Source organism: Vicugna pacos, chromosome 15 (assembly GCF_048564905.1).
Source record: "Vicugna pacos chromosome 15, VicPac4, whole genome shotgun sequence".
Taxonomy (NCBI): Eukaryota; Metazoa; Chordata; class Mammalia; order Artiodactyla; family Camelidae; genus Vicugna; species Vicugna pacos.
Genome location: NC_133001.1, coordinates 50776619 through 50803803, shown reverse-complemented (window position 1 = coordinate 50803803; position 27185 = coordinate 50776619). Strand labels below are relative to the sequence as shown.

The 27185-nt window shown below is 43.4% G+C and overlaps 1 long non-coding RNA gene across 1 annotated transcript in view; it reads left to right on the top strand.

The window, feature by feature from the left end:
- Positions 1-26096, top strand: part of LOC140685914 (uncharacterized) — a 35266-nt gene extending 9170 nt beyond the window's left edge. The window contains exons 2-3 of the long non-coding RNA XR_012059374.1: positions 24604-25059; positions 25843-26096. This is a non-coding gene — a long non-coding RNA (uncharacterized lncRNA). The remainder of the gene's footprint in view (positions 1-24603; positions 25060-25842) is intronic.
- Positions 26097-27185: the final 1089 nt, after the last annotated feature.

Genomic DNA, 27185 nt, shown 5'->3' with positions numbered 1-27185 from the left:
TAGTTACACTTTGAACTTCTGACAATGGCTATTATTTCATTAATTCATTCAACAAACAGTTTCTACTTATAAGTTTCCAGAGCGAGATTTGACCTCTATATGTCAAGACAGGTTTCCCTCTTCTGGGGAAGACTGACTATCTCTCAAACTTTACCAGTAAGAAAAAAAGGGTAATGTGAGTTCAGAAATCCCCAGGAGAGATTTTAGAATTCACTTCCTCCCATTAACATGCTGCCAGTAAGTATCTCCTCTACAACATTAGTGTTTTAAAACTAAGTCCTGAGTATGTTGAAAACCTTTCGCTGGAGGAAATCTCCTTCTGCTAGCCTACCTCCTGCTCCTTTTTTGTTACCTCAGAGACCCAAAATGTTTTCCCCCAGCTCGATTCAATATAAGAAAGCCCCCTAGAGCACAGTAAAGCTAGGGCTCCTTCTAGTCAAATGGCACGCTCCGTTCAAGACCTTACATCATTGGTATTTTTCTAAATTCCCAGGTGGACTACCTCTGCTTCTAACCCCCCAAATTATTTCCAAGCTTTATGACTCATCTCAAATATCCTTCTTTCTTATGGGTGAGTTGTATTCCATGACATATATACATGCTGGATCTTCTTTATCTATTTATTTGTTGGTGTGCATTTAGGGTGCTTCCGTGTCTTGGCAATCGTAAATAGTATTCTTGTTAATAGCTGGGTGTTTGTATCTTTTGGAATTAATTCTTATTTTGTGGTTGGCTTTAGTCTTTTGATAACCATGTAAGTTTAAAAAGCTAAAGCTCTAAATGTTCTTAGAAACAATGAACAGTACATATGTGTAAATTCTTAAAAAAATGTGCAGTTAAAAAAAATGTTGTATTAGTAAAAAAAAAAAAAACTCATCTCAAGGACCATTTCCTCCATCCCCAGTCCCCTCCCATCTTCTCCTGGCACTGGATTCTTCCCTCCTCACTGGTCCTGCATCTGTCCCTCCTCTATTCTTACAAACCCTTTCCTCCAGACAGCAAACTCACACTGTGTCTTTCTGTTATCTCGCTGCTCCTCCCTGCATATCCACATGGGATCAAGTTCATGGACTGACCTGACTCTGTCTTCTGACTTTATTCTTTTTCAATTAATGTACGTAATTTTTTAAGAACAGTTTTAAATGTAGTTCCAGGTTTTTCTCACATACCCTGCACACAGTTTCTTCTCCCATTAACATCTTATATTAGTAGGGTATACTTGTTACAAGGAATGAACCAGTTTTGGTAGATGATTATTAACTAATGTCTGTAATTTATTCCAACTTCCTTTGTAATTTATTCAGATTTCCTAATGACTTTTTCTGGCCAAGGATGCCATCCAGGATATCGCATTACACTTAGTTGTCACGTCTCCTTAGGCTCTTCTTGGCTCTGACAGTTTCCCAGACTTTCCTTGCTTTTGACAGTTTTGGAAACACTGGTCAGATGTTTTGTAGAAGCTCCCTGTAATGGAATTTGTTGGGCGTTTTTTCTCATGATTGAACTAGTCATGGGCTATTGGGAGGAACACCGCAGAGAGCAAGTACCGTTTTCATCACCACGTCACATCAAGGGTTATGTGCTATCAACATGACTTCACACCATTGATGCTGACTTTGATCACCTGGCTGAGCTAGTGTTTGATTTCTCAACTTTAAAGTTCCATTTTTCACCATACCTCTTTCCATACTGTCCTCTTTGGAAAGAAGTCCCTGTTGACAGCCCACACCTACGGAGCGGGGAGTTAACACCTCAACTCCTTGAGGGTAGCATACATTGGTGATTTGCATAGATGATTTGCATCAATTGATTCTTCTACACAGATTTGTCTCTTCTCTTCCTTGCTCTTGGCATTTTCCAGGATCATTCTCAGTTTGATATCCCCCAATTCAATCTAGATGCTCGGTTCGGTATCAGCAGCCGGCCCTCCCCGGACATCTCTGCCCTCCCCTTATGCACAGTTATTCAGCTCCACAACGCCTCTCTCCTCTGCTTGCAGATAAGCCCCTCTGCGCTCTGCCGTTCCCACCTTCCCTTGCTTATCTCCGCTCACTTCCCTACCCACGCGCTGTCCTTGATCCAGACCAAATGAATCATCGTTCCCCCCAGAGCTCCACACTCTTTCAAATCTATGTCTTTCCAAATACTATTCTTTCTGTCTGGAAAGCTCCCTTCCCTCCTTGCTCACCTTCTAAGATTTAAAGGCAGCCCAGCCTTCTCAATCTCCAGGACATCTCCCTGAACTAGTCAGAGTTAATCTCTCCTTTGTGCCATAAACCTTCTCGGTAGATTCCTCTAGCACTACACTTACCAACTGGTATTTTAATTACTTGCTCATATGTCTGCCTCCCTTTGGGATTCTGACTTATTCTTCTCTCTGCTACCAGTGTCTCGCACAGTATCTGACATTTAGCATCTGTGGAATGAATGACTGGCTGAATTATTATGTGACTTTTTACGCACATACCTACAACTCTCCCACTAGCATGGTGAGCTCCAGGAGGGCAGGCAGCACAGCCCACTCTTCCTGGTAGCCCTGTACAGTGGCTAAGGGGTCACCTACACCTGGCAGGTCGTGAGCTATGTGTTGGTTGACTAATAGGTAGAAGTCCTGGGGGTGGGCTCCGCCTTGAAGGCAGGTATGTTCCACATACCCCAAGAGCTGCCGCTTATAAACAAGCCATTGAAGTAAGTGGCTGCTTCATCTGAAAGTTAGTTTTGGTTGCAGAAAAGTGCTGACCATCCTTTAATACTGAGATGGGAAAAGAGGCATCACAATCAAACATAATTGGAAGATTACAGGGGCTCAAAATTACCCTATAGTGGAATATTCTCTTTCATGCTAGGCAGAGAAACCTGGTGATTGATATTTTTTCTCCCATCTTTATGTGAGGAAGTCTCTTGCAAGTGATCAGATTTCATTGGCAAGATACAATTGCAGATTTTCCCATTAAACAAATACCTCAATGGACATTCAAAAAGACCTTTGCAGTGGTGTCAGAAATAACAGAAAATCCTTGTTGGGATAACTTGGATTTGTATGCATCTGAATTTGCAAGACTGTCATGCTGAAATTCATTTACTTCTGGATTTTTTCTTCCTCCTGCTGCTTAGGTACAAGGCCTCCAGGTGTGTGGTCGTAAGTGGGCCAAAATATCCCATAATAGACCAAGAGTCTTTCTAAAGGCGTGGTGAACTGAGAAATACACATTCCTGCATTCACCCAAGTGATCGTATAGTCTCTTAAAAATATTATATCCTCTACATTCTCATGTGGGGCTATAAATTACTACAGCTTTTGTGGAAAGCAATTTGACAATACATTTTAAATGAGTTCGAAACACTCATACCCAGTAATTTTATTTCAGGGAGCATATTGTTTATTTTTTTTTAAACTTGTCATTATGGGAAATTTCTAAGCACTACAAGAATAGAAGGAAATAGTGAACTCCCATGGACCCAGCCTCCACTTTCAATAATTCTCAATTCATGGCCAACCTTGTTTTAACCATTCCTTGCAACCCCTCCCCCAATGGATTCTTTGGAAGCAAATCCAAGACATCATATGATTCATATCATTTCTTCCATAAATATGTCAGTGTACATCTTTAAAAAAGATGGCATTTATAAAAGTAGTCACAAAACTATTTCCATACCTAAAAAAAAGTCACAATTCCTTAATATCACCAGGAATTTTTGTCAGTGTTCAAAATTCTCTGGTTATCTCATAAATAGTCTTTATGTTATGTTTGTTCAATGTAAATTCAAACAAGATCTGCGCACTTCATTAGGTCAATAGGCCTCTTAAGTCCTTCAACTTTTTCATCCCCCCCCCCTTTTGTTCTCCCTTGCAATCTCTCTGTTGAAGAGACTAAGCGCTTTGTACTATAGTTTCCCACATTCTATATTTTGCTACTTTCTGTCTTTGTACTTTTGATGTGTTTCTCTGCCCCCCCTCCCTGTGTTACCTAGACACTAGCGGTTAGATCCGGGGATCTTAGCAAATCTAGGTTTGATTTTTCACGAAGGATAAACTCAAGAGCCATGTTGTATACTTCTGTTGTCTCTCCCTTTATGAGGTTAAAATGGAGCCGTGTAGTCAAGTGACTCAGTCACTACAAGGCCTACCAAGAGAGTGGTTTTAGCGGTCATTGATGGCCATTGCCTGGATCCATGGCTTTATGAGGGGGTATGTAATGGTGATATTCCCACGTGTTATCCTTTCATAATTTATCTGTTGGACTATTTCTTTAAAAAGAAACTTTTCTTCATCAGCTCTTTGGCTACTCCAAGGTACAGTTTGTAGAGAAAAGACAGGATAAATAGCTCATCCTTTACCCACCAGTTTACCTAATAATTAATTGGCTCCCTTGTACCTTATAATAAAGAATGGTTACTAGAAAAATGAATTCCCAATGATGTCCGTATCTTAACTCCCAGAAACTGTGAACATGCTACCTTATGCGGCAGAAGGGACTTTGTGTATGTGATTAAGCTTAGGGATCTTGAGATGGGGAGATGATTCTAAAGTATCCTGCTGGACCCGATGTAATCACAAGCGATAGTATAAGAGGAAGGCAGGAAGGTCAGAGTCAGAGAAGATGTGATGGCAGAAACAGTGATTAGAGTGATGCAGGGACATGAGCCGATGAATGTGGTCAGGCTCTGGAAGCTGGAAAAGACAGGAAATAAATTTTCCCCTAGAGCTCCCAGAAGGAGCAGAGCACTGAAGACCCACTTTGGACTTCGAAACAGCAGAACTGCATGATAATAAATTTGTGTGTCTTTAAAGCCACCAAGATTATGGTAATTTATTACGGCAGCAATAGGAAACTTACACAGTGACTCCATTTTTAATAGATTCGGTACGTTTCTATCCATATTATTTTTGATGCTCAAATTATTCCATTGGCTTCTGTGTCTTACAGACAAGACCACTGTGATAACTTTCTTCCTTTTTTGTATGATAAGGTATCCCGGGTTTATCTTGTGCATTTTCTGGTGTGAGCCATTTCTTCAAGGAATCCTGGTTCCCTTTATTGGGAAATGTTATTGAGAGACTGCAGTTTAAGTGGCAGGGATGATCCCTGCTATGGGGTCCGCCATTTTTTCCCAGACCTTTCCAGTGCATAGAGCTCAGAAATATATCATGAAATCACACTAGTCCTTCGGATTCAAATTTGGAATTACTGGATTGTTACTTCTTTGCTGTTATAGTGATCTCTTTCTCTCTTTTTTTAATGCTGAAAATCTTAACAAATGTATACAATTTCATTTTTAAATACTTCTTCTGTGACCCACTTGTCTCCTCTCTCTGTCTCTATGTATACACAATTTTTTCCAGTATATTATATATTTGGAATAGATTCCTGGAAGTAGGGTTACAGGGTCAAAGGGGACACACATACGTAATTTTGAAAGTTTGCCATATTGTTTTCCAGAGAGCTTCTACCATTTCCTTTCCCGCCTGCAACTTCTTGTTTCCTGCAGATTCAAAACCTTTTGAATTTTACAGTTGGTATCTCGATGTACTTTTAATTTACATTTGTCTAATACTAAGTAAGGATGAGCATTTTTTCATATGCTGAAGGGCAATACACCTTCTGTTCTTTGTGCACTCTCTGTTCTTATCTCACCAATTTTTCTACTGTTTTATGTTTTCTTTCTTTCTTTGTAAAACCTTTTATTTAATGGGGATATCTGTGGTATAAGTTTCAAACAATTTTTTTCCAATTGGCATTTTGTCTTTTGACCTCTTATGTTGTGGTTTTTACCATGTAGTGAGGTGTTTTTGTGTTTTTTTTTAACATTTAAAAATGTTTGTATAGTCAGATGTACATATCTCATATTTCCTTTATTGCTTCCAGATTTGGGGAAATAGCTATTCCTAACTCTCGAGTTTTTTCCGCTCCCAAGTTATAGAGGAATTCATGCATATTTTTTGTACTATTTGTGTGTTTCCATTTTATTTATGACTTAAAATTATAATTAATTTTAAATTTTTTACATTTAAATGCACCCTTGCTGTACAGTGTGAGAGGCAGGTCTTATTTTATCTGTGTCCATAGAGCTACTCACCCCAACAACACTTACAAAAGTCCATTTTTCCCCCATAGATTTAAAACACCACCTTTATGATGTATTACATTTCCACATGCAATGGGTCTACTTCTGGGCTTCTGTCCTGTTCCGTTGGACTGTCTATCTAGGCAAGTTTCATACTGCACTGGCTTTATTGTAGGGAGTCTAGCAGTATGCTTTTTCTAATGCTTGTCTTTTCCAGGGTTTCTTGTTGTTATTGCTTCTTTATCCTTTCAAATGAACTTTACAATCAACTTAGTTATGACCAGGGAAAAATACAGACCCCTCATTATTTTTTGTTGAATCAAATCAAATTTAGAAATAACTTTCTTCTTCTTAAATATATGGCATATCTTTCACTTGTTTAACTTTTATGTCTTTCAGAAGGTTATTCTCATAGATTTTTCATGCATCTGAAGTTTGTGCCTATATTAGGATATATAATTAGGATATATAATATATTATGTAATATATATTCTTCCATTTTAAAAAAGGAATTCTTTCTGATTGTGTCTTAACTAGCTTTTTCTTTTAATATACGAAGTAGTTAATTTTGATGTGTTGATTTATTTAATGTGTTGATTTATTAATTATTGAGTTATCTTATGGTTCACAGTAGTTTTGAATTGATTCTTTGAGTTTTCAATGTAATTGATTAAATTTTGTTCATATTATCCAATTCTTAATCTCCAATTTCTCCTAATTTCTTTAAAATTTTGTTGAGGAAGAAGGTAATTAGGTTTATTTATTTATTTTTAATGGAGGCACTAGGGATTGAACCCAAGACTTCATGCATGCTAGGCATGTGTTCTACCACTGAGCTATAGCCTCCCTCTAACCTCTAATTTCTTATACTGTCTGTTTACATTGGTTGACTACTCAAACAACTGTAAAAACTAGTGGAGAAGAGATATCATGTTGTGTTCCTGAGTTGAGGGAGAAAGCCTCTAGTATTTCTATATTTCCTCACTAAGTAAGACGTTGGCTTTTGGGTTGAGAGGTGTGTGTGTATGTAATCATAGTATAATTGTACTCAAAATTATATTTTATCTCTTATTTTATTGAATAATTTTCCCATAAATGAATTAAGAATTTGAGAAATATAAATGGAAGATAAACATATTATTTTTTTTCTTAGCTATATTTACATCATGGTTTTCACTAATAGAGTTTTAAATATTGAGCCATCCTTGCATTCCTGGAATAAGTATCACTTTGTGTATTTCATTTTTAAATTATTTGTCTGTGCTAGTGGATTCTGTTTGGTAATGTTTTGTTTGATATTCTCAAGTGAAATTTATCTCTTTTTTTGATGAAATTTTTGTGAGGTTTTGACATTAACATGACACTATTTTAATAGAAAGAAATTAAAGAGTTTTCTAACATGACACTATTTTAATAGAAAGAAATTAAAGAGTTTTCTTTGCTTTTCTGTACTGTGAAATCCTGCTAGTTTTATCTCTAAAATATATCTTGAATTTGTACACTTTTCTCAGTTTCTAGGGACACTGCTCCATCTTCAGGCCAATATCGTCTCTCACTTAAACTTTTGTTATGGCATCCTAATGGATTTACCTGCTTTAATTCTTGTATCCTTCTAATCCATTCTTCACTCAGCAACAACAATGCTTATGTCATTTGCCTGCTTAAAACCTTTTATAGAGCCCCCTCAGCAGCTAGGATGATGGAAGTTGCCTTACCATGGCTTGCAGGAGTATGCATGATCTGACTCCTGTTTATATTCCCTTTTCTCATTACTTTCCACACATCTTGTCCCTTTTGTTTGCTTGCTTTTCCATTTCTAGGACACACCAAGATATTTGTGTCAGAGACATTGTTACTTTTCCTCTACCCAGAATGAGCTTTCTTCTCACTTGTCTTGCAATTAACTCATCCATCAAGATTCAGCCTAAATGCACTCACCTTCTCAAAGAGCCCTCCCTTAGGCATTGATCTAAAGAAACTCCTCTTCCCTTATTCTTTGGCTGTTTTTGTTTTCCATGGTACAATTATGTTTGTGCATAGAGATGGACAAACTGGTATTAATTCTTTTTTGTTTGTGTTTTTGTACTCTTTCTCTGTTACTAAAATGTTACTTCCATGAAGTCAGGCTCCAGATTTATCATAATTGATGTTGTATTCCAGAAACTAATGCCATACCTGAAACATAATTCATCCTCAATAATTATTTTATAAAAAGTAAATTAGTATTTGCTGTTTTCAGGTGATGAGAAATTCTTTCAGCTCAGGGATTTGGGCCTGTGAATCTCTGTATCCACATTGTCTAGACAATAACAAGTGCTCAGTACATGCTAACTAGATAGAAGGCTCAATGGATGGAAGCATGTAATAGCTAACATAAGATATAGAGATAAATTAGTGGATGAGTAAGTGAGTTGATGAAGGCAAGTATCACACTATGTTTCCTTAGCTTATTTTATTTAAATTGGTCTTAACTCTGAATACTTGGCAGAATCACAGCAAGACTGTTGAAATCCTCTCTTGTTCATGAAACAGAAGCAGGAAAAAAGTGGGAGACTTGGAATGTTTGATTCTCACGGGTGCAAAATCCAACCATGTCTTCTCCCCGACTCCTTGGCCATTTTGAATCTTGCTCTCTTTGAGTCAGGGTCCTGGGAGCAGTGTATGTGAGGTGGGGTGTGCCTTACTGAACTTGACAGTAGATAGTTTTTTGCTTTTTTTTTTTTTTTTTAAGCTTAAAGCAAACCTTGGTGGAAGCTTTACTCCAGTCCCCTTACTGGGCTGTTGAGTGGTTGGGTTTGAAATAGCAAGAATGCTGTTTCATTGAAATTGATGCTCAAATTCTTATCTGCAATCTCAGCCCTTTTTTCTCTTCTGTCACCATTCATTTATTAAATCTATAAAGATATACACTCTGTTTTTCATATTACTATAGTGTCAATGAAGAGCAATTAGTTTTTTGACCATCTACATTGTGCTAAGTACTTTATAGGTATTATATATTAAAGAACAAAGAAATAAAACACACACACACAGATACACAACACTCATCTCTTCTAGAGTATTGGAGACCCTCCCTGCCTTCATGGTCAGTTATTTGCTCTGCTCACTTCCAGGAGCCAGCAAGTCAGGTCTACTGTCCTCAGAGCCCTCTCACCATTCCTCCAGGCTTCCCCCGTCCTTGGCCACAGCTACTTAATGTCCCTACCTGGAAAGATGAAAGACTTCAAATCACAAAAAAAGGGACAGAAAGCGGAGGTAGAAATGAGGATATTCTGGGTAAAGAACTGATTTGGGGACATGGAGAAGAGAAGAAGGAAGGAGCAAACTCATTAAGCACATCTTTGCTGTGAAGTGAGATCTTTGTGTAGGTCTCCTGGACATCAGTGATTAAAGATTTATTCTCAAAACAGGCAGTATAGCCTCTATTCTCAAATGAGAAAATGAAAGTCAAGACAGGTGTTTTGCCCAGTGGCTAAGTGGTAGGGTGAGCCTCTAGTTTAGGCCATGGATTTTAAATCCAAAATGCCTTTCTTTTCACCATGCAGCTTCCTACTCCGAAAGAAGAATAAAGATATAAGCATATTCAGATCCGACCAGAAGCTCAGACTTAGAGGCAGTGCTCTGATCAGGAAGTGAGGAAAGGCTTTTAACCATTTAACCTTCTATGAGCGGAAAAGGAATTGCCATTAAAAGATATGCTAGAGTTAATATTGAAACATGGGGGTTATTGAGAATAAGTGGAGAAAAATTGGGAGATATTCACATCCTAGTGATCTGATCTAGTGGTCTTTTTTGAGCTCTTAAAAAAATGCTCTCACCCTTCTTCTTCTTGCCTTTTTGAGGAGTACTGATCACCATGGGACTGAGAGGCCATGCAGAGAAGGAAAATCAATGGCTCTTCTGACACAATGGAACTCTCAGGGCAGATGGTCACCAAATATCAGCAAGGAGAGGTCTCTGAGAATGGGCTGGTACAGATTTCATGAGTGAAGAAGCTGAGATTCCAAACCACTGCTGGTCATTTATCCATCCACTCATTTATCTATCCATTTGTTTGTCATTCATTTATTTATTTTTTTAAAAATGACCAAGTGTCATCTACTGTCTTCCAGAGATGGTGTGAGGTGCTAAGAATATAGAATTGAATAAGAGTAAGACTGTTTTGGAGTCTACAGTGAGTGAAAAATAAAGAAATCAAATTGTCACAAAATGATGGAAGAGGTATTATAATAAAAGTTGTATTAATGGTTGTGAGAACACATTGGAAGGAACAAATTTTTCAATGGATAGTTTTGCAAATTTCCACAAAAGAGAGGATATTTGATTTTGGTGTTTAAGGATGAATAGGTGTTTGCCAGGAAGATACATTTGCAAAGTGTATGTGTGCCTGGCAGTGAGCAGTGAGAACAGCAGGTACAAAATCAACTATACTTTAATTTAAAAAAAAAGAATCAAAAATAGATATTTAATAAGAAAAAACACAGAAGTATTAATGGACCTTAGTGGCTGTGGTGGGATCAAAGTTGTCTGTGTGTGGGTAAAGGGAGGGCGGGCCTTGAGTGGGGAGGGAAGAAGACTAGAACAGATCTTTGGAACGAGCTTATGAATGGCCATGGATGTCAGGCCCAAACATACACATGTCATCTGTAACAATGGGGAGCTACTAAAGTTCTGCTCAGACATTGATCTCTGTATTAGCATCATTTACTAAGCTCATCAGTTCTGATTAAAGTTCCTCTGGAATTTGTTCCTCACATCTGCTGACTAGTGTGATTAAAACATATTCGTGAAAAGAAAAGAAAGGAAAAGAAAAAAAGAGAGCAGGGACCATGTTTGGAAAGTATAAACCATTTATAACATCTTTCTAGTGCATAAGTTTATTAGAATGAATCATCCCATCTCAGTCCCATCATAACACCCTGATTAGTCTTAGGGACAACTAAACATAACATTCCTGTGATATAAACCAAAGGCCGATTCCACTGTTGGGTTACACTGACTACATTTGGCCATTTGGGCTCCAATGACTCACTGAGCACATAAAATATGCTTTGCCTCTTATATTTATTATTATGTTGTAATCCTGATATGATCCTATGATACAGGTGTTTTTATCCCCATTATCCACGAGGAGAAATTAAAGTTCAGTGTCATAAAGTCAGGACATAAAGTTCAGTTCAGTGTTACACAGCTAAAAGATGTGGCCCTGAGATTTAAGTTCAGGGGTGTCTGGTTTCAGATCTAGTGTCATCAGGAGTGGAATAAAGAGGTGCTCTTACCCTCTTCTAATGAAAGGATTCACAATGATTTTAGACGATGTTGTCTAGATTCATAATTCCATTCAGTACATTTTATTGAGCACCTTCTATGAACCAGGAACTATTCTAAATCTGGAAAGATAAGTTAAATAAAATGCAAAAAGCAAAATGGGAAAAAGTTTGCAAACTTGTATCTGACAAAGGACATGAATCCAGAATATATATCAAACTCTCATAATTAAAACATAAGAGAACAGACAACTCATAGACAAAAGGCTTGAAAAGTCACTTGAAAAAAGAGAAGAAACTTTACAAAAAACACATGCCAAGGTGTTCCACCTCAATAGCCACCAGGAAACTGCAAGTTGAAAACAATGAGCTGCTACAACACACACTCTACGTTGGCTAAAATGAACAAGATTGACAACAGCAACTGTTGATAAGGGTGTGGAGTAACTGGAATACTCAAGACACTGCTGGTGGGAATGTAGAATTGCATCCACATTGTGGAAAACAGGTTAGCAGTTTTTTAAAAAGTTGAACACATACCATAACATCCACTCCTAGGAATTCCCCCAACAGAACAGAAATATGTTTACAGAAAGACTTATATTCAGATGCTCAAAGCAGCTTTGTTTGTAATAGCTGAAAACTGGAAACAACCCAAACGTCCATCAATGAGTGAACGAGAAACAGACTGTGCACATCCTTACAATAGAATGCTTCTTCTGCAATTAAAAGGAATCAACTACTGATACACACAACAATTTGGATGGATCTCTAAATAATGTGCTGAATAAAAATAGTGAGGCAAAAAAGAAAGCACATTCTGGGTGACGCCCTTTATATAACATTCTAGAAAATGTCAATTAACCTATGATGAAAAGTGACAGAAAGATAATCAGTGGTTTTCTCTGGCCAGAGATGAAGGGAGGGATGGATCACTAAGAGCCAAGAGGAAACTGGGAGGAATGATGGAGATGTTCTTTGCAGGTGCAAAGCCGAAGTCATCAAACAGTCAAAGTAATTAAATGGTGCCCATTACCCGTTAGAGGTTTATTGTATGTAATTATACTTCAATACAGAAGGTTAAATGAAGTAGAGAGACAGGCAAGTGAGAACAGGGTGGTGCCTATACTGGACTACAGTTCTGAGCACGTTCTGAGAGCTCAGAGGAGGGAGGAGTCAAATCCAGGTCCCATTGGTGAATCTTCTCAGCTTGGGGTCCAGGCCCAGGGGATTTTTAAGAGGGGCCGTCCTGTCTTAGATCTGAAAGTGCTCATCAGCAGGCAGTTCTTGCTTTTCCTGTGTTGGATGTGTCTTGCTTTTCAGAGACTGTCACCTAGAATAAGAAGGAATCTTGGACTGGGAGTCAGCAAAGAGCAGCTTTTTTTTTTTCCCAGAAGCTTTTTGCTTGATTTTGCATAATGAGCCTTTTCTCCTGGGGCCTCAAAATTCAAATCTACAAATTGAGGGAACTGACCTGGAGCTCATGATGATCAGAAAGGTTCTCTATAACCTTGACATTTTAAAAACTGTTTAGCTTTTTTTTTAAATATATAAAGTGATTTTTTTCAGGAACATATTTTTCAAAGATAATGAGGGAATTCAAAGTCCTTGACATTAAACCTAACCTGCCTAAACTTCCTCTCTGCAACCCCTCCTGCCAATCCCTTCTGTTCATCTCCACTCCTTCACTCACCGTTTGTACCATGTGCTCTAGGCAAGTGGAGTTCTGTGCCATTTCTACCAGATTGCAGGCTCTTCTGGACTTCTGTGCTTTTGTACATGTTCTTCCTGCTGCTGGGTCCCGTTCTGTCGCTAAGGCTGAGAGGATGAGTGAATCACAGGATCTCATACATGGCAAGAGGTATCTGTTCGGCAGACGTTTTTTTCAGTGCCTCGTATGTGCCAGGCACTTGCTTGCACTGGGTACGCAGTAGAGAAGAAAACAAATTCCTTACTATCACGCCTCTTTTTTTTCGGTAATAGGGAAGAACGAATCATCTGTTCCTTTAGCTCTAACTCTGTGCTCTGTTTCCTGTGCTTAGTCATGATGGTTCTGTATCTTTTGTGAAAGAATGTTGCCTATAACCTGAAATCAACAGGACAGCCCATTCTCAAGGCTCTGACCTTTAAGGGTGTAACACTTTTCCATTCATATAGAGATAAAAAGTTGCAGAACAGAGAAGAGCATTTGTCTTTTTGGAGGTTTACAGGAACATCATGACCTGACCAATGTGGATTCTGACACCAGGAAGTTTTCAACAATCAACCACACCCCCACATCCCCTTATAGTATAAAAGAAGCCTGAATTCTAACTCAGGGAAGATGGTTCTTTGAGTCACTAGTTCTTGGTGAACTAGATTTCCAAGTAAAGTTGCTATTCCTTGCCCCAACACCTTGTCTCCTGATTTATTGGCCTGTTGTACAGTGAGCAGCAGGAACTTGGACTTGGTAACACTTCCAGTGGGAAGAAACATAACCAACGAGATTGATAAGTATTCTATTAAATGGTGATATGTGCTAGGAAGGGCACCAGTGTATGGTGGATAAAGCAAGTGGGTAGGGGTGAACTATTACATATCAGGTGATGGGAGAGGGCCTTTCTGCCTCTCTAACAGAGAGCAGAGGGAAGTGAGGGAATGAGCCATGGATATCTGAGAAAAACTATTCAGGATAGAGGAAGCAAGAATCACATCTCTGAGGTGAGGACCTGCATGGAGTTGTCAAGACACGGCAAGGACGCCAGTGTTGCTGCCGTAGGCGGAAGGAGGGAGTGTGGCAGGAGATGCAATCAGAGGGCCCATAGGGTCAGCTCACATCAGCTGTGGCAAGGAATCTGATTTTACTCAAAGTGAAATAGAATAATGCTGAAAGATTCAGATCAGAAAATGAATGGGGTCTGATATTAGATTCCGAGGGCTGCCAAACTTGATGGTGTAAAGCAACAGAAATTAATCGTCTCACGGGTTCTGGAGTCCAGAAACCCCAAACTAAGGCGTCAACAGCTCCACACTCCCTCCAGAGGCTTCAGGGGAGACTCTTTCCTTGCCTCTTTTAGCTTCTGGGGGCTCCAGGAGTTCCTTGACTCATGGCCTCATCTCTCTCATCTCTACCTCTGTCTTTACATCACTTCTCCTCTATAGGTCTGTGTCTTCTCTTCTGTGTCTTCTAAGAACACTTGTCATTGGACGTAGGGTCCACTTGGATAATCCAGGATGATCACATTTCAAGATCTTTAACTTAATTTCATCTGCAAAGACCCTTTTCCCAAATAAGGTGACATTCACAGGGCCTGGATATTAGGACATAGGCATATCTTTTTGAGGGTGACCATTAAGCCACTGCACATGAATCATTCTCTCTGCTTATGGAGAACAGTTTGTAGGAAGACAAGGATGGAGACAGGGAGACCAGATAGGATGCATATGCAATTTTTCAGGTGAGAGATGCTATGGTTTGAGCCGGGATGGTGAAGTGGAGGTGACAGAAGTTGATGCTCCTATTTTAAACATGGAGCCAAGTTTGAAGGAGACTGGTGAAAGGTGGACAGGAGCCTAGGATTTCTTCCAAGATGGAAGGAAATCGACATTAACAGAAATGAGAATAATTGTGGGAGGAACATTTGGGGAAGTGAGGCATAATCAAGATTTTGGTTTTGGATACTGACACATATTTTTTCCCTGTTGGACATCAAAGTTGTGATGTTGAGTAAGTTTTGGATATGTCAGTCTGGAGTTCACAAGAGAGGCTGTTGCTTTAGATGTACATTGGTGAGCCATCAGTGGGGACAGGATGAGATCATCCATGAAGTGAGGGTAGATGGAAAAAAGGAGGTCAGAGGATGGAACCCTGGAGCTCTCCAGCATCGAGCAGTCAGGAGAAAGGGTGAGAAACCAACCAAAGAGACAGAAAAAGCAGCTACCGGTTGGAAAACCCAAAGCTGGGATTTGATTGAAATCTTTCCGAACCCAAACTTCTTTTCCAACACCATATTGAGAGGAAGAACTGTGAATTAGAAATCTCTGCTTCTTCACTGGCTCTCACAGGACCAGCAGAGAGCAGATGTCAGTTACGTACTGTACTTGCCTTGTAATGAGAAGGATCCCAGATGTGGTACCGTGTAGGCTGAAGACTCTCCGGGGGTGATGTTCAAAGTGATTGGTGAAACAGGGTGGGAAGAGGGCAGTGAATAAGGTAGGATCTTGACTTTCCTCCACCAGCTGGAGAGAACCTATTCGTCAGGTTGGCATTTTAGGAAGTCCTCAGCCATCCCGGGCAGTACCAGACAGAGAGGCTAAAAAGAAAGCCAGTTAAGTAGAGGCTATGGCTGTCTAGTATGTGGGCATGGGAAGATATGAAAGGCAGAAAAAATGGGACAAGAAAGAGGAGAAGGTGCGATCATGATGAAGAGAAGAGTGGGGCGCAGGGGCACAGAGCTCCCTGGGTGCCTGGGAGTGGTGTGGCATGGCATGGCATGGCCGGGATGGGGACTTTTGCTGCAGTCACAGTTCTACACATTTCCGCATGTCAGTTTTCCCATCTGTAAGTGGGGATGGACCCTGCTCACCTTGTAACTTTGTGAGGAGGATCAAACAAGAATATACAACTGAAACATCTTGCAAATGACGAGCACTGGGACCGGGGAAAGGATTCATTTGGAAGGAGAGGTCAACAGCAGTAGCTTGGAAATGATAATCTGTCATTACAAGCATGTTGACTCTTACTGTGTCCATCTAATTAAGTACAACAGATATATATGGAGTTCCTAACCTGTGCCTAGCTCCGTGTCCATCTTTGGAGGAACACAAAAGGATCAGACAAGAGCCTCACGCTCAAGGGCTTCTTGACCAAGTGCGGGTGGTAGGTGGGGGAAGCCAGCTTGGCTTGTGCACAGTGAGTGTCTTAATTCTTTCTGATGCTTCTTGAGGGCTTCCTATGTCAGTGGTCATCCTATTGTAGGCTCAGAAGAATGAGCAGTGAATAGCAGCGTTATCTGCATATTCCAGGTTAGGGGAGGATGTATTCATAGAGGTAAAGGAAGCAGTTTGGGAGTTTATAGCATGCAAATTCTTGGGCCATTCCCTAGACCAGCTCTATCAGAATCTGCACTTTAACACGATCTCCAGGTGACTCACGGGCACATTAAAATTGCCGATGCACTGACACTATTGACATTTTGGGCTGGATACTTCTTTGGGGGAAATGCCCTGTGCTTTGTGGAATGTTTAGCAGCACCCCTGGCCTCTGCCCACCAGGTCCTAGGAGCAGTCGTGAAAGCCAAAAATGTCTTCACACATCCTCCCGATGTGCCCTGGGAGGCAGTCACCCCTCCGTTGTGACCACTGGGCTAGAGCAGGGCTTCTCAAAATGTGGTCCTAGACTGACAGCATCAGTAGGACCTGGAAACTTATTAGGAATGTAGATTCTCAGACGTCACCTCAGACCCACTGAGTCAGAAACTCAGGGGGGGTGGGGCTGAGCGACCCGTGTTTTGACAAATCCTCCAAGTGATTGTGACAAACACTGAAATGCGTTGGAACAGTGAGTCGTTCTCATTCCTGGAGGCACAAAAGCTTAGAACAGTAAATAACGCCCAGGACCCACCCCAAACCAGCTTCATCAGGTCTCTAGGAGTAAGTGACCAGGCGATTCAAACGCCCAGCCCAACAAAACTCAGAACCAACCCAGACAAATGCAGGAGAAGGGATCTGCGAAAGCTCACAGAGGTAGCCAATAAGAAGAGACTAGGACTCATGTCTCCTAACTCCCCGGTCCAGGGGCCTTTCCTCCAGGAGGATGACAAGGTGACAGACAGCCTCTTGAACTGGCTCCTGAGGAATTCCACACTCACAGGGCATGTTCAGACACATCTTGGATCAGAAGTCTCAGTGCTTGCAAAACGCTCTCATGTCTGAGAAGTTCCGTGACACAAACTGCCCGGTGGCGTTCAAAGAAGGAATTCACTGTGTTCATAGCTTTCTGGATTCCAGCTAAGAATTCTAGGCCCCAGATCTTCCTCTCTGCCTGCTGCCCCGCCCCTGACACCCTGCGGTCAGAATGTTTGCAGACTTCTTTCCACAGGGCTCCCTAGGTGATGTTGTCCTCTCCGGCAACACCAGAAACGTCAACACTCATATAAAAATGTTTGTCACAGGTGATAACCCACATAGTCACTCAAGTACCGCAGGACAAAAATAGGCAGAAGGAGCTTTTGAAATTCTTTGGGGAAGATAGGCAGTAAGTGGGTTTCACACGCTTCCCTTAGCATCCTCGCGCGCTGTTAAAAAACAAGCTCAGAAGACAGCACCTAGGGAAGCCAGACACTTTCTATGAAAGGCTCTCATGTTTTGTCGTGACCTGAGTCCAGACAGCTCCTGGCCGGCTCACAGTCCTCACCTTCACAGTCGTCACGACAATTCTGAGGACAGGGATTTAGCTCCACTTTGCTGCTCTGGAAGCTGAGGCTCAGAAAGTTCTCGCTGAGTGCTGACTACTGAGCTCTGTGCCAGCACTGGGAGGGATGATGGTTTGGCCAACCTGTACAGAGCCTGGACTTGAACGAAACGGTCAAGAGATAAACAATATGCCACGGGGTTGTGCTGATGATTAACTTTGGTCTCTTGGCCAAATCTGCTCCGTAATCTGCTCTGTGATGCCGGGGCTGGGAGTCTGTGAACCACATTTCCCAGACTCCTTTGCCAGCTGGCTTCCAATTAGGTTCCAGCACCAGGGGAGGTCAAGGAGGCTCTCTTCCTGTTTTGCCCAGTTCTTCCAGCAGCAGTGGGGAGCTCCCGCCCCTCAGAGTGTGTGATGCTGCAAACACGGGCTATGCCTTTGGGCTGCCCTCTGAGCACCACCATCCAAGCATCGAGGTCTCAGTGCCACCTGTGGAAAAAGTCCCAGTGCCAGCTGGACACATCCACAGACACATAGCAGCCTCTCAGAGGTCAGAGCCCTAGCCCCATGGGCCCCTTCTCTGAAATTCTAGATCTTGGTGACTCTACCTCTTCCTGTTTAGTCTCCACACCGAGGGCCAGTGATGGCGCCCTGAAGTCAGGGATCTCTGGGTTAACCCAGTGTCAATTCTTAAAAACCTTTTCAGCTTTTCATCACTTGGGTAACAGCCCCCACCCCAGATTAATCCCATCCATTTGGAATCACAGTTTCCAGGCCCTGGCTGGACCCTGACTGATTCAGGAAGCTAAACTCGGGGAAGGCCTTCCTGAAAAGTGACAAAGCAGCGAGGTGGAGTATGAATGCAAGGTAGGTGAGTGAAGAGAGGAAGGAAAGCTGTGTCAGAAGATGTGCAAAGGCCCTGGAGTATGTGAGAGGCTCAGAGAAGAGTGGAGTGTGGAGTGAGTGTGGAACATGGTGAGGCTGGTGAGGGCTGCTGAGGCCATATTTTGAGGGTCTTGCAGACAGGGAGCGGGCTGTGAGCAGCCTCTCCTCCAGGATCTCATGTGACGCCCTGGCTTGTAAGTCGTGTGAAAGATGCTGGGTCTTATCTCAAGGGTAGTGGAGGATCATTAAATGAGTTTAAGCAGATGAGGTACCTAATGTTATCTGTATTTGAAAAAGGGTTACTTTATTAGGGTGTGGAGGATACACCGGAGAGAAGCTAAGGGGAAATAAGAGTCCCATGAGGAAGTGGTTGTAGAGGTTCTCCAGGGAGAGAGAGGAATGGGGCTTCAGTGTGACGTCACTGGCTTTCGAACCAATGTTAGTCACCCCCTCTTACTGCTCAACCATCTATAAAATGAAGGGGTTAGCCCAGAGCAAGGATTCTTCAGCTGGGGTATGAGCGCAGGAGACCGTGGGTGGGTGTTGGAGGTTGCACATCCTCTGAGATTGTTTACACAAATGGTTGGACACATGTCCGCATACCCCTTTGTCCACGGGGAGAAGTTCCCTGGCTTTCACTGTGTTCTCGAAGAGGTGAGGAATCCCAGAGTTTAAAACCCTATCCACACATATTAGTTAATATCTGCAGATTCCAAACTTTCAGTGTATCCCTTCCCACCCGTGTGCCCCCCGGTAACCCCAAGCTTGTTTCCTATGTCTGTGAGAATGTTTCTGTTTTGTAAATAAATTCATCTGTCTCATTTTTTAGATTCCACATATAAGTGATATCATATGGTATTGTCCTTTCTCTTTCTGGCTTACTTCACTTAGAATGACGATCTCCAGGTCCATCCATGTCATGGCAAATGACATTATTTTATTCCTTTTATGGCTGAGTAGTATTCCATTGTATATATACCACATCTTCTTTATCCAGTCATCTGTTGATGGATATTTAGGTTGCTTCTATGTCTTGACTGTTGTAAATAGTGCTGCTATGAAGGTCCTACTGTACAACACAGGGAACTATATTCAATACCTTGTAATGGCCTATAATTAAAAAGAATACAGAAAGGAATATATATATATATTATATATGTATAACTGAATCACTATGCTGTACACCAGAAATTAACACAACATTGTAAGCCGACTATACATCAATTAAAATAAAAATCCTAGCTAGAACATCATGAAATGCACTTGCAGCTCAAACTGCCAATGATTTTCAGTCCTGTGCCTTTCCAGGGAGGAATAAATTCTTAGAACGTTCCCACTGGCTGTGAAAAGTGAGTGAGGAAGGGGAGGGTGCCCAGACCTGATCCTGGAGGCAGATGGCTGTCCCAGTGGAGCTGTTCCAAGCACAGGTGTGGAGAAAATGCCCATTACTGGGTCGTTGTCTGAACAGGAGGTGGGGGGTCACCATTCCACTGGAGCATCACAACGGCCAGAGGTGAAGATGAGGGGACCGCTGCTGACACTGTTTCGTCAGCTTGCGCAAAGGCCCCCTGAGGCCCCCTCCCTACCCTGCCGTCCTGCATGCGAACGAGGGGCAGCTGCAGGGCCTGGGGAGCTCGTCCTGTTCACCTTCCACCGCTTTCCCTAGCGATCCATTTTTACCTCCCCTCTCTTCCAACACCACTGTGATCTCTCCGGAAAAACAAAATCTAAAATCAGACTCATCCCCTGTCTGATGAATTGAGGTCACTGGGTCCCGTCTCCAAAGGGAAATGTAGCTTCATGCTGCAGCGAGACTGGAAATTTTGTTCCTTTTTGTGAAAGTGGGTCAGGCACAGACATTTACGGGGCCGGGTTCTTTCTTTCCATGGTGGCCTGAAGTCCCAGCAGGCAGGGCAGCAGCTGGCTCCTCCGTGTGTGGACCCACCCATCCTGCCCAGACAGCCTGCGGGCTGCATCCTTCACCCTGGGCTCATGGCAGAGAATGCAAATGCCTTTCCGATGACTCCCACATGCCCCATCTTGCTGGGATTTTTCAAATTTCTCTGCGGAAGCTCTTTACGGTCTGTGACCCTGGCCGCTGCAGAGCCGAAAAGACAACAGATTTATGGTAGGCCTGGAGAGCCACAATCCAAGGATTGCATTTTCCCTGCTTTCAGTCCGTAATTTATTTTTAAATGATCTTTCGGTTATTTATGGATCTCGGCGACTCTGATGATCGGGGTGAACTGCATCTTATCAGACTAGCAAAACTAACCGGATTAAAGGGAGGCTCGCACATTTCATCAAAAGGAGGATGCAGAGGGCTGCTGGCCAGTGCAGCTGGACTGGGCCGTCTCCTTTTGTCCTTGAACAGCTCTGTGGCTCAGGGGAAGCGGCTGGGCCTCAGAGCCAAACCCTCAGGGGTCAACCCTCAGCCGGCTTGCAGCCTTGTAAAGTGGGGCTCAACACACCCGCAGCAGGCGCTTCCGGTGATGATTTGGGGAGACCATGTAGAACATCTGGCAGGTCTACACCCAGTAAATGCTACGTATGTAATTGCTCTTCCCTTCCCTACCTTGCGCTCAGCTCCCCTCTGGACACACACAACTCAAAGCCCAGGATGTAAAGATGATCATCTTTACCTGGGGGTTTTAACACATTCAAAATATAAATTCAAACAATAAAGCTGCCTGGAATCCCAGACCCTGATGTTCAAATAACATCCCAAGGTAACGAGGCGAGGGTGGCGGTTTATTGCTCTCACTGAAATGAAGATCCCCTTCTCCTCCAGCATAATTACAGTTTAGCGGGGCCTCGTCTGAGGCTGATGATTTTCGCAAGTACACAACTGTCTATTGTTCACCCGTAGCTCGTTACCATGGCGATCTAATTAAAGCAGCATCCGATGCTGCCGGTCCATAGGTAGGGGAGGCATGTGCAGCTCCTAGTGGCTGCGGGGCATGTGGCCTGTCGGTCCCAAGGCCCTTCCCCAAATTCTGAGATGAGGGCTGGTTGTCCAGGATGTGACCCAGAAAAACGCCTTCGTTTTTTGAAATGGACTGCGAGTTAGATGCCACTCCCTCTGTGTTGTCTGATGTGAAGATGCAGAGCTAGGTACTGCAGGCTTGCTTTGTGACCTTGGGGAAGTTGCCTAATCTGCTTCGTCCTCCAGTTTCTCCTGTATAACCAGGATGGCAATAGCTGCTTTGCGGATTAAAGAATAGGTCTGTGAAAGGGCCATGTACAAAAATGCGTCGCCCACCTTTCTGTTTTATCTCTCCCCAGAGGCAGGAGCACAGTGGGGTTAGGATGAGAGCACAGACCTTAGGCTTAACAGACTCAGGCCTACATCACGGCCTGAAGAAGTGGGTGAGTGACCTCTCAGATCTGCCACCTAGCCTGTGAAATGGGGACCACGGTAGCCAGGTCAGGTGATTAGGATGAGGCAATGAGATTATGTCAAGTGTCTGGTGCGGGCCTGGCCTACAGTAGGTTTTTGACAAACACCAGGCTGTCAGAAGGACAGTTCAGTGCCGGAACCAGTGGCCACCTTGATGGGAACAGGTGCACCATGTATCAGCGTAGGCTCTCAACCCACAGAGGAATTATACAGAGTTGAAATCCTAGTGAGTGGGACCCGGGGCAAGTCACTTAATTTCTTTATACCACCAGTCTTTTCTGTAAAATGGGACTAATGAGTGATGGAACTGGGCCTAATGAGGAATGAGAGAAACGGTACATAGTCAAGAGAAAGGCAGGGTTTTGCCCAGGGCACAATGGCTAGTCAGGAGGAGGGACAGGACATCAATGTCCCCCCAAATTCAAGGGCACATGATCGCCTGTACACCGGCCTGTTGATCATCGCTAGTACTGGCAAGCTATCCGATTAGCCACCTGCCGGCGTCTGCCCGCTTGCCTCTCCTCCCTGCCTGCCCTCACACTCCCGCAAGTCGGGCCGGGTAGCGCGACATGTGACCCTGACTATTGCCGGGGCTCATCAAAGGCCCAGTCTCTCTCTTTTCAGCTCAACAATTCGTCCACCCACCACAGCCCTCATTTCCTTTTTATGAAGATTGAGGAGCAAAAACATTTCAAAGCCTCCTGATTAAATGAACCCTGCCATGCCCATAAGCGCAGCACACCTCTGGAGAGCCGGGCAGTTGTAGAGGTAGCAACCGACGGCCGGGAACGTGTGGTCTTTATAATCCTGCAGTTCCTCTCCCGAGATGTTAGCTATTTTCCTTCAATTCTTGATGTCTGGGTTCTGCCCAATCAGCCCAAGGAACAAGGCTCTGGCTCCGGGTTGCGCATCTACTTGCTCACTTAAGCCTGACTGTCCCATATCCCTTAAATATCATGAAACTTTCCTTTCTTTCCATCCCATCTCCTCTGCTTCAATTAAGACTCACCATCTTCCCTCTGGGATGTTACAGCAGTCTTGTAAATAATCTCCTTTCTTCCACCAACTATAACATCACCCCACCCCATATGGGGTCACCAAAGGGGTCTCCCTAAAGCAGATAGGTCTTTACCACCATATTTAAGGTCCTTTAATAACTCTCTGTTGCCCACAGCATCCCTAGGCTGGCTTAGAAAATCTCTATGATGGGTTCCTAGCTTCCCAGATCTGCTACTGTCTAACTTAACCTCTTCAGTCCAGCAACGCTGAATAGTATGAAAGTCCCTGTGTCCACCAAACCCTTCTCACCTCCGTACCTTTGCACGTGCTGTGTACCCTGCCTGTGATGCCCTTCCAAGCCCTTCACACCATTATTTCCATTTACTCTCTAACACAAAGCCCAGGTATCACCTCCAAGGGATGATGACCTCATGGCTACCCAGGTTCCCAAACCCACTTCCACACTTCCGTACACTCGTGGGCCTCCTACACAGCACGTGTTGTCTTATACACTCGTGATCTGATGTCTCATTTTTTCTCCTCCGGCAGACGACGGACTTCTGAGAGTAGGTGCTATACTTTGTTCATTTTTGTTGTTCTAATGTCTCAGTAGTTCACTGGCTCAGAGTAGACACTCAATAAAAGTCTTTTTAACGAAGCCAAGACTGAGTTGGCTCGGGAAGAAAGGAACAGCTGGCAGCCTGGGGAAAAGATCTTTATCATTTTGGGCTCAACTGTGTGTTTCATTGATCATGAACAAGAAACCGAGTGGGAAGGGTATAGCTCAGTGGTAGAGTGCGGCCTTAGCCTGCACGCGGTCCTGGGTTCAATCCCCAGTACCTCCATTTAATTAATAAATAAGTAGTAAAATAAGCAAATCAATCAATCAATAAACCTAATTACCTACCCTCTACAAAAACAAACAAACAAACCGATAGAGGAGTCCACACATCTCTGCTTCCAAGAGGCTGGTGTTTGATAAAACAGCAGTGTGTGTGTGTGTGTGTGTGTGTGTGTGTGTGTGTGTGGCTTCTATCATCTGAACCTCTCCAGAATGGGCTGAGTCTTGCAGAATCTGGATTACATGCCTTAATGCATGTCTCAGGGCTAGAAGTGTATTCTTCAACACGCCCGTGACTCACCAGAAGAATGCTGAAAGGAAGAGACAGCATTCCCTCGGGCGACAGGTTTGGAGTGCGCAATCCATGAAATCAACATATAATGAGCCTCTCCTTTGAGCCAGGCACAGGGGAAGGTCCTGGGGAGACAGAAGTGAGTCAGCCTGGTCTCTGTCCAGAAGTTCATAGTGTAGGTGCCAGGTCGGAAGATGGTATAGATGATCATAACGCGGACATACCTCACTTTATTGTGCTTTGCGGATATTGAGGGTTTTTTTTGTTGCTCTTTTTAAATTGAAGGTTTTTGGCAGCCCTGCACTGGGCAAGTCTCTTGGTGCCCTTTTTCCAACAGCATTTGCTCACTTCATGTCTCTATGTCACATTTTGGTAATTCTTGCAATATTTCAAACTTTGTACTATAATTATATTTGCATGGTGATCTGTGATCAGTGATTTTTGACATCACTGTTATAGCTGCAGATGTGATGGAAATTGCAAGAGAACTAGAATTAGAAGTAAAGCCTGAAGATGTGACCGAATTGCTGCAATCTCATGACTGATCTTGAACGGATGGGACAGGCGTTTGCTTCTTATGGATGAGCAAAGAAAGTGGTTTCTTGAGATGGAATCTGCTCCTGGTGAAGATGCTATGAAGACTGTTGAAGTGACAACGAAAGATTGGGAATATTATATAAACTTCACTGATAAAGCTGAGACAGGATTTGAGAAGATGGACTCCAATTCTGAAAGAAGCTTTACTGGGGGTAAAACGCTATCGAACAGCATCACAGGCTACAGAGAAATCATTTGTGCAAGGAAGTGTCAATCAGTGTGGCCAACTTCGCCGCTGTCTTATTTTAAGAAATTGTCACAGCTGCCCCACCCTTTATCAGTCACCACCCTGATCAGTCGGCAGCCGTCAACGTTGAGGTAAGACCCTCCACTTAGCAAGAAGATTAGGCTCAGATGATGGTTAATGTTTTTTTAGCAGAAGAGTATTTCTAATTAAGGTTTGTACGTTACTCTTTTTTGACATTATGCCATTGAACACTTAATAGACCACAGCATCGTGTAAATGTAATTTTTCTATGTACTGAGAAGTCAAAACATTTGTGTGCCTTGCTTTATTGCATTATTTGCTTTATTGTGGTGGAATCCGCGATCTCTCCGAGCTCTGCTTGGATATGGCGTCGGTGCTCTGATCAAGGGAAACCTGAGAGGCGGCAGGAATCCTCCAAGTCAGACTGTGTGGTCTAGAGGAGGGGCTCCTGCACTTATTTGCAAAGGGCTGCTAGAAACAGGCTGGGTGCTGTGTGCCGTGCTGCTCTGAGAGGCCACAGACTGTCCAGGCTGCCTCGTGCATGCAGAGATAGGTTTACATCTTCCAGTGGCTTCTGAGTTTCTCTAAGAGCCTGGTCTCCAGGCCACTCTCTGCAGCACCGTCACTGGTGATGCTCATCCAGGAATCACCCTTCGAGGCATGCCCTGTGCTCTTAAAGCAAATGGAAACATTTTGCAGATGTAGCTTGAGTTGCAGAATGATGATTGGTGGGGGGCTACCCCAGGCATCCAGTGGTCACTCGGTCATGTATGAGCTATCTGACTTTGATTAAGTCTCCCTCACCTCTCTGAGCCTGTTTCCTCATATGCATAGCATAGTCTGACTTCTATGGCCTTTGGGGAGATCTGATTAGAATCTTCTTCTTTCTACAGGAAACCTCCCTTGCTGGGCTGGGCATCAAATCCCAGCTTGGGATGAGAGGAGAGCCTGAAATTTTGGACATGGGGTCTGAGGACTGGGGTGGGAGTGGTCATACCTGAATTTGCTGTCCTGGGCAAGCAGGGCTTCGACTTGGTGGGAGCCACTGCCACTTGGACAGTCGCTCAGACACAAAGCCTCAGAATTACCCTGCAATGCACACAGGTCACGAAGCAATAAAACGCCTTTTAAAATGTCATCTGCTGAACCGCCGATTCCCACTAATAAATCCCCGTGACCTGGAGGTACCTGGAGGTCAAATATTTGCAACATGCCCCGTGCCCTGGAAGATGAGCCCGATTTATAAGCTCGCTGCCTGATGGTTGCCATAGAGGCCAGCACATCCTCAGTGGATGGGGGCTGTGGGGAGGGGAACAGAGAGACTCAGCAACATCTGGTAATTAGCCCAATGTCCCAGTGAATCATGGTCAGCACCCACAGTTTGGGAGAAAGTGGGAGCTGCTGCTCTCCAAAGGACCAGCTCTGTAATCTGTGAAACAATGTGATCACCATCTGGGCCAGGGGACCTGGAGACAAGGCTGGCCGTGTTCTTGAGTAGTAAAGGAAAGGAAGGGAAGAAGAGATAATGCCAGATAACAACAGGGAGCAAACCTGTGGTACCTCTGATGCAGCTGGAACGCAGCTGAGTCATTCACCTATTCACCACCTTTCGCTAGCTCCTGATGGAGTCACCATGGCTCCCTTTGCCAGACGATGGACATGAGTCTTGAAGAGCTCATTTCCCTTTCCCAGGGCCAACCGGAGAAGAGGTAGAGCAGGGACTCCTGTCTGGGTCTTTCCAGCTCTTTCCTCAGCTCTGCTCCTCCTTTCCTATAGGACCTGCCAGTGCACCCGCCTTTCTTCTCATGCTCAGAACAGTCCTCTGGCACAGGGCAAAGGAAGGTCATCCCTCCCATTTTACAGATGAAGACGTGGAGGTTTGGTGAGGTGAAGGGGGTCATGTATAAGGCTTCGTGGAGAGGGGATGACTCGAGACAGCCTTGGAGAGATGATGGGGCATCAGGTAAGCTTAGAGGGGAGACACCTGAGGTGCTGGGGCCAGAGACACAGCCCTTTGGCTGGAGCCCTGGTTTCCACGGTCTTCCAGCAGGAGCAAGTCTCTTGGGCCTGCGGTACTACACACAGAATTTCAGGGTCTCATAAAATCACCCTCATGGGGCTCCCTGAGATGAACCAAGTCACAGCTTCTCTCTCTGCAGACACTTCCTCTGCTGTGCCCCATGGCTACGTCTCATCATCTCACATGTAGCACCCCATTCCTTCTGCTGTGTCTCTT